The following is a 7,665-nucleotide window of genomic DNA, read 5'->3' on the forward strand; positions in this document are numbered from 1 at the left end:
AGGTACTCTTTTAATTAAAAGAGCATCCTTTGTAGGCAGACATATTGTGCAAAGATTCCAGAAAAAACATTTGACTTTTCGGCGGTAATCTCAAATTCCACATCCCCCTCCACACAACACCCTCACCAAGAGCCTCACCCCCCACAGCCACCCTATATCCACTCCTTATCGAATAAACCCCCTTTTTCCTCCCCACTCCAAAACAGTGCATCCCGTCTCAACCCATTAGGAATAGGCACACTCAAGATAAGGTTCACATCACGCTCACAAAATATATCCTTTAAGACCCCAATGTCCCAAGATTTGGAGTTTACACAGAAAAGATAGCTCACATTTGGGTTGCCTAGATAATCCTGAACCGGGGTCACAATATACGGGTTGTTTGTATCGGGCAGCCATGGATCCCCCCAAACTCTAGTTTGCTCACCGTCCCCAATCCTCCTCCTAACCCCTTGCCTCAAAAGATTTTGGGTTTCCCGAATACTGGACAACGAAAGACGGATTAGAGCCCTTATTTGCATCAAGGAAAGAACATTTAGGAAAATATCTTGCTTTAAAAACTTTTGTGACCAACGCATCGGGTTTTGTCATAAAATTCCACCCCTGCTTTCCCAGTATAGCAAGATTCATTTCGCGAACTCTACGGAACCCCATTCCACCGTGCTTCTTTGGTACACACAAATCATTCCACCTACTCCACCTTATACCCCCTCGTTCCCGTTTCTCACACCCCCACCAGAAAGAGTTCATGATCCTTTCTATCTCCTCACTTAAACCTATTGGAAGAAGGAACACATTCATTGCATAATTTGGTATACTCTGAAGGACTGTTTTCAAAAGAACCTCTCTTCCTCCCCTAGATAGAAATATGTTTCCCCACTGCATAACCCTTGCTCTAACTTAACCCTTATAAACCCCAAAATGTCTCTCTTTCTCCTCCCAATATACCCCGGCAAGCCCAAATACTTCCCATGCCCCTGCTGTTCATGAACCCCTAAGGTATCACAACAGCCTCCTTATCCTCCCAATGCACGTTCCTGCCAAACACAATTGATGTCTTACCCAAATTCACTTCTTGACCACTAGCCTTCCCATAATCCCCCAACACATCACGAAGAATCTCAGCCTCAAAATTATTAGCCCGAAAGAAAAAAAAGACAGTCATCCGCGAAGAACAAATGAGATATTGTTGGGCCTCCTCTCGCCACCCTCATCCCATGTAAGAGCCCTTCCCCCCTCTCGCACCCTCAACATAGCACTAAGACACTCCGCAACTAGGATAAACAAACACGGAGATAACGGGTCCCCTTGTCGTAACCCCCTCCCTGGCACCACTGGGCCCCACTCCTTTCCCTCAACCAGAACCGAATACCGCACCGTGGATACACACTCCCTCATCAAACGCACCCAATGATCACTAAACCCCATTTTAGACATAACTTTACACAGAAAACCCCACTCAACCCTATCATATGCCTTACTCATATCCACCTTTAATGCCCCATAACCACCCCGGCTCCCCGGTTGACATTTCAAACAATGGGCAGATTCAAACGCAATAAGAACGTTATCCACTATAGACCTCCCTAGAACAAAGGCACTCTGGGCAGGATCTATAATAGAGTTTAACAACACACGCATCCTATTTGCCAGCACTTTTGAAACAATACGGTACACCACATTACACAAAGAGATGGGACGAAAATTAGACATCGACTCAGGGGATTTACATTTTGGGATTAAGACAATGTGTGTATCATTTATACGATCAGGGAGCATCCCAGTAAACATAAACAGACGACAGAAAGAGACTACCTCAGGTCCAACAATTGACCAATACGTCTGGAAAAAGCCTGGTGAAAGTCCATCAGGGCCCGGGGACTTTTCCGGGTGCATCGCGAACAAAGCACCTCTGACCTCCTCCGCCGTGATCTCCCGTAACAACATTGCGTTTTGTGACTCGGAAATTCTCCTGTCCACACACTCTAGTACTGACCCTGCATCCCCCTCTGCAGATGAAAACAGAACGGAGAAATATTCCACCATTATACCCCCCATCTGCTGCTCATCATCCGTAAACTCCCCGGTTGAATTCCGCAGCCTCCGAATCCGGTTCCTCCTCCTCCTTCTATTAACCGAGTTATGAAAGAATCTCGAATTGCTATCCCCCCCTTATACCACATTTCTTTCGCTCTTTGCTTCCACCTATCGCTCTGGTTTCGAAGAATATCTATATATCTCCTTTGGCAGTTCCCAAAATTTCGAACACTCACAGCATCCCCTTTCCCCCGTAATCTCCACATCTCCCCTTGACAAAAACGAATAGCTTCTGCCTCCCCCCTGTTCTGACTTCTTCCCCAATTCCACACACCTCTTCCACATTCACTCAGCCGTACTCCAATCTCACACCCCCCAACCGAGACCATTCTCGTTCCACCACCTCTCTACAAGCCGGATTCCTACCCCAGTTATTCTCAAACCGAGGCCGGCGTTTGAAAGTCGTTGCATGTACTGCTTCCATTTCCAAGAGAAGGAGCATATGGTCACTCGTAGTCCCCTCCAGAGACCAAGCTTTGGCCGTCGGAAACTTGTCACGCCACCCACCCGAAACTAGGATGCGATCCAATTTTTCCCTAACCCATTTGCTCGTCCCCCGCCCCTTCTCCCAGGTAAATTGACAACCCTCAAACCCAAAATTTGACAGTCCACTCTCCCGAATCGCCTCCCCAAAACCCCGCATAAGCCACCTTGGGTGAGGCACTCTACCCTCCTTTTCCCCATCCCATAGTAAATCATTACAATCCCCCATCAATACCCAAGGAAGGGTGTTTATAGAAGAGAGATACCTGATCCGATTCCATGATTCACGTCTTCTACTTTGATCAGCGGCTCCATAAAAACCCGTGAATCGCCACAGAGGAGCACCCCCATCACCGTTTATTTCTGTATCTATATAGTGATTTGAGTAACTTCGGACCTCCACATCCACACCGGCATTCCAAAGCAGTGCCAACCCCCCGCTTCTTCTGTCCGCATCAACAACAAAACAGCTATCAAACTTTAGCGCCACACACACACCCTCCACCCTTCTCGCATTACAAAGAGTCTCACATAGGAAAATAATGTCAGGCTTCTTTTGAGTAACCAAGCCCAACAAGAACTGAATTGCCAATGGGTTTCCCAACCCACAGCAATTCCAACTTAAAAGATTCATTGGGCCGGGTGGGCCTGGTTACCAGAGCCCACCTCACAAGAAAGAGAGTCTTGCTGCTCAAAGACCATAGGAATAGCCCAATTGTTTAACAGTCCCCCATCATTTAACTCCATCCTTCGCCGTTTCACTTCCGTTACAATTACCCCCTCACTCTCTCCTCCCCCATTTAATATCTCATTTATATCTGAATTACTCCCCACTCCCACGTTCACACTCCCCTCCTTCACTCCCTCTACCCTCGCATCCCCTGTGTCCCCCACATTTCCCGGTAATTTTGTACTCGCCATTACCCCCTGTATTAATTCCCCATCATTCCCTACCATTACGGAAGCCCCATCCAATCCCACCGGCGCTCCTGTCACCACCACGTCATCCAACACCAGCCATTTGTTTACCAGCGTCGTTACATTCTTCCGGCCGCCGGCCCTCATCCATACTCCAAAAGGCTTCTCGCCAGTCATCAAAGGTTTATCAACGACCACAGGGCAAAACTTATCTGCATGGCCTATAACCCCGCATTCAAAACAAAACGAGGGAAACTGTTCATAACGAAGTGCTAGCCAAAACCAGTCCCCGCCAGGCTTCTTCATCTTCATCTTCGACCTCAGTGGCTTCGTAACATTTATCCTCGTTCGGACTCGCATAAAAGACCGCTCTCCCCCATCAAAATTCCGGTTGTCTGCTTGCTCAAACTCACCCACATGGTTGCCTACACTCCGCGCCACCCTTTCAGACATGAAACACGAAGGTAGGTTGTGAACCTGAACCCAGAAAGAGGCATGCTCTAGAGGGACCACCATCGGATCTTCTCCATTCACCACGCGTTGGAGCAGAACCAAATTCTGGTCGAAGGTCCAAGGACCATCATTTAGGACTCTAGAGACATCCCTCTCGCAATAAAACACGAACAGGAATCTATTTGACCCCAATTCACGAACCATTACTCCCCTCATTGGCCGCCACGCAGTCGCCATGACATCTCGGAAAATAATCAGTTTCACCGACCGATCAGTCACAAGTTGTCAAAGCGGAGGTCATAACTCACAACACGGCCCACAGCCGCAAAGCGGAGGTCATAACTCGGTTTTTGAATCTCATCCACTTCGACAATAACACCATCATCATCATCACCGGTGGACAAACCCTCACAAGCATCAGTCAGCGCACTCGGACCACCTTTCTCCATTACAGAAGCCATATCGAAAAGAAACTCACTGGAACACTCACAAGGAGAGAGGGAATTGCTCTACTAGAGAGAGAAAAAAAGTTAATTTGTTCCTAGAACCGAACTTATCTTCTTTTAGCCTCCTTCTTGCTGACATTAATGAATTGCTTAGCTCTTTTACTTGCGCAATTTTAAAATTTGTGAAACGAACTGCGAAGAGTATTGTCCACTTGATTGATAGGGAGTGGACTTTTTTATCTATTCGTGAGGAGTGAATTTCACGCCCACCTTTTATTTCTGACTCTTTGTATTCGGATCTATGTTGATGATATTCTTTGTTTTGCCATTTTAAAAAATAATAATAACCCAACTTATTCCTTTGCCTTGGTATTCTTATTTTAGAATTCCAGAGTTTCATCAATTCTAGCTAACATTTGAAATTTGAAAATACTATATTTGCTCATAATAACTGAATTGGATAGCGAACATAAATTTCGAATTGCATATCTACGAGGACCATCGGGAGGGATACGATTCAGGGTTATGGAATACCCAAAACTATTGAAAATTGAAATTGCCTGACATAAATAAGTGTAATTTTGTTTAATGTTATTTCCATTGTACGTAAAAAGAAATTTATAATAAAATAGAAACATATATTCCTTAGCATTTTTTTTTCTTATTATTGTTACGCGGGCAAGTCTTAAAAAAAATGAAATTTTAATTGGTGGTTAATTAACTAATTAAAATACATACCAAATCAATTTATTATTGATTTGTTAACGATATTAATTATAGTTAATAGATAAAGCTTAATCTATATCTATATCTATATCTATATCTATATCTATATAAAAGTAAAATCCTCCTAACAATTTTTCCCCCCAAAACTTTTGTAGTAAAACTTATTTGGTAAGTAAATGTCAAATGGAAATTAAATTAAATAAATAATCTATATCTATCTATATATATATATATAAGTAAAATCCTTCTAGCCAAGTTTTCCCCCCAAAACTTAGAGGCATTTTTGTAATATCAAATATTTAGATAAATATGGCATTTCAATAATATTAAAGATTTTACCTTTCTTGAGATCTCTTACTATTTTATAATTTTAATACTAAACCCTTTTGATCTCATCCATTGTGTATAAATACGCCTTATATGACCATTCACAACCCCAACTAAGGTTAATTATTTCATTGATTTTTGCTAATCATCCTGTGATCTTCCACAGTTGAGGTTGATACGTGATTTGCACGGGTGATGTTTTCATTATCTTAGTTTCTTTTATTTTTTCTTCTTTTTGGGTTTTGTTTTGTTTTTATTTTTATTTTTTGTATTTTCTGATTTTTAAACAACAAAAGTGGTTCGTAAGAAAAAATGTTGATATATTCTTCTTCTTTTTTTTTTTTGTCTATTTTTGTGGAGAAGATACAGATCTAGAAAGATTGATCGGGAAGCAATAGACTTCTAATCATCCTGTGATCTTCCACAGTTGAGGTTGATACGTGATTTGCATTGGTGAGGTTTTCATCATCTTAGTTTCTTTTATTTTTTTTTTTGTATTTTATGGTTTTTAAACAACAAAAGTGGTTCATAAGAAAAAATATTGATATATATATATATATATATATATATATATATATATATATATATATATATATATATATATTTGTCTATTTTTGTGGAGAAGATACGGATCTAGAAAGATTGATCGGGAAGCAATAGAGTTCCTTGCTCATCATGATGATAAAGTTTTGTGATCGAGGGACGAATTATGTGTATATGTAAATAGATATAGACTTACAGAGGGAAGCATACTAAGAATACAATAAAAATCAAAATGAAATTAAAAGCATTTTTTAGTTGTCAATATATCAAAGCGTTTGACTTTGTTTCAATTCAATTTCTCCGTCTTTTAAAGTGTACATTTTTTGTAATAAGAGAGTAGTTTGTCTCTCCCTTCAAGACGTTTTTCTTGCCATTTTTTTTTTTAGGAAAAAAATGATTAAGTACTGTGGCTTTTTTTCAATAGAGTATTATTTTGATTTTATTCTTCATCTGACATTCCTTGATATAAAATCACTTTACTAATGTAAAATAATGTTATTGACTTACCATGTTTGCTTCGATATGCTAAGCCATTTAAAATTTAATACGGAGTAAAATTTATAATTGTAATACTTCCGTAATAATATTGAATAAATATTAATCATATGTTTAGATTTAATAATATATTATATTAAAAGAATTATATATTAATTTAATATAGTGATGGTTAATACGGGTAAACCATATATAAGCAATATTGTACCTTAAGAATATTATACCTTAATTATAAAAATTCTACCTAATAATTTTAGTATTAAATGTCATACAATAATTACCATAAACAATGTTTAATAATTGCCAAATTCTATTATGCAATAAAAATTACTATTATAAAATCTTTTGTAATATGGACACATTATTTTTAATTATTTCGATTTAATAATATTATATCTTATGTATAAAAATTCAAATAATACTTTTAGTACTATTGAATATTGATTGACTAACAATTATTTTAATTATTTAGGCAATTAATAGATATTTCGATTTAAAAAGTTTTCAAATATATGAATTATACATAGTAGCATGGAATCAATTAGTAAGACAATTATATTAGGTAATCTAATAAATAATTTACTTTTTATAATTATGTCCCCTCTTTAATAAATTATACTTACCTTAATAATTAATTATTAATATTGTTACCTAATAATTATATATTGTTACCTTTTTTTGTGTAATTATTATGGTAATTTATATACATATATATTTTTATACTTAATGTATAATATTATTGGCATGAAATAAATTATACTTACCTTAATATATAATTAATTTTTAATATAATTACCTTATTTTTATTAAAGGTAATTATTCTGATAATTTTTCTTTCATTATTTTGTGTGATTATTATGGTAATGCATTTAAATTTTGGAAGAGATTATTACAAATATTATAACTAATATAAGTAATATAATTAATGAAATTATTATGGTAATTGCCACAATATTTGGTAATTATAATTAATATAATTAAAAAAAATTGAGAAATATAAGATTTCTTCCCTAGAAATATTTGTGACAATTTCATTAAATTACAATTAATAAAATATGAAATATAATTAAAGAAATGAAATTATTAAATTAACAAAACATGAATATTTCTAATCATACATACACTTATGCACTATAATAATCATGCAAAATTTAAATGCAACTTTTTAAATTTTTAA

This window comes from Ipomoea nil, unplaced genomic scaffold (genome assembly GCF_001879475.1).
Source record: "Ipomoea nil cultivar Tokyo-kokei standard unplaced genomic scaffold, Asagao_1.1 scaffold0465, whole genome shotgun sequence".
In the NCBI taxonomy this organism is placed as follows: domain Eukaryota; kingdom Viridiplantae; phylum Streptophyta; class Magnoliopsida; order Solanales; family Convolvulaceae; genus Ipomoea; species Ipomoea nil.